Source organism: Gymnoscopelus braueri (assembly GCF_963280865.1).
Source record: "Gymnoscopelus braueri genome assembly, chromosome: 2".
NCBI classification, from domain to species: Eukaryota; Metazoa; Chordata; class Actinopteri; order Myctophiformes; family Myctophidae; genus Gymnoscopelus; species Gymnoscopelus braueri.
Window position 1 is genome coordinate 51,023,736 of NC_137604.1, and position 1,535 is coordinate 51,025,270.

Genomic DNA, 1,535 nt, shown 5'->3' on the forward strand with positions numbered 1-1,535 from the left:
GTTAAAAAAAAGGGATGGACCTTCCATAAGGAAGGGACTGCACACTCCAGAGATTAGAGATGGACAACTTACTACTGCATAAAGTGATTTATTAGCACGTGCTAATACATTTTATAATAAACTTTATGCATTAGTACGTTTTCCATCTCTGTTCTCTGGAGTGTGCAGTCCCTTCCTCATGAAAGGTCCATCCCTTTTTTACAGTATATATATATATATATATATATATATATATATATATATCTGCTGTCCGGCCGGAACCAGCTAAATCCAAAATGGTAATTGTTCAGGAAATGAAAAACAAAATATCAATTTTTCTGAAAATGAAGAAAACCTTATATTTTTAAAACAAAGCAATACTGCCTCATCAAACTTGGTATTGTGACTTTATATATTATCAGATACTTGCATGTGTCATTATATTATCACCACTTTACCCAAATCCAGCTCAAGTGGAGTTAGGAGTTTTGTCCAAACACAAATCCAGCGCAAGTGGAGTTAGGAGGTTTTGTCCATCATTGATAAGAACAGCTGGCAATGGATCTCAAAGCTCACAACACATCACAACGCATTGTGAGCTTGGAGATCAGCTATTTATGGTGAGCGCCATCCTCATATACTAAGTATAGATCAAGCTGAATTCTGTACTTAAACAACTTTTATTTTAACATGCATTGTAAACAACCATGGATCTAACTGTTACCACTGTTGTTGTTCTTCTACAGTTGAGTGCAACAAACAATTCTGCCTCAATAATCATGTATTTAACAAAAGCAATCATGGCACACCAACAATAAATAAATGGCATATAAATACAAAATACATTCATGAAAAATAGAATCTGTAGCCTATCAAATCTGTAGCCTACTGCACTAACAATAACAACCACAGTTGAATTTACCTATCATATACCTATGAACATTTTATTATCACACTGTTGTGTGTTGTGTGTGTGTGGTGGGTGTTTCTTAGTGCTTTAGATTGTCATAAAAGCTGTGAAAGTCTTTTGGCATGATCTCCTTGAGCTCTTGGAGATGTTTGAAACAAACTCCTGCACACACTCATTCTCTGTCCATTAACATTTAAAAAGAAAACACGAGCAGATGACCTTTGTGAAGACACCCTTCTCCTCTTTACTGGGGTGACATCTATCAATCCTTGCACATACATTCTCTTCTCTTCCCAGTTTATGTTCTCCCAAAAGCATTGAAAAATCTTCTCCCTGTCTGCCTCATACAGAGCAGAGCTTCTCTGAGAGCCTGAGAGGAGGGGGGAGTTGTTTGTTTTTGACGGACAGTTTGAGGGTCCAATGGAGTTAGGAGTTTTCGTCAGAGGCGCTTTTTAATACTTTTCATATGTTATTATTAAAAAAAAAATGACACAGATGTAGTTCAATAGCGTTGATTTATGAAAAAAAATAAAAAATGAAAATGGAGTTAGCTGGTCCCGGCTGGACACCGACGATATATATATATATATATATATAACAATCTTTATTTATAGAGCACCTTTCAGACATAAATGCAGTTCAAATT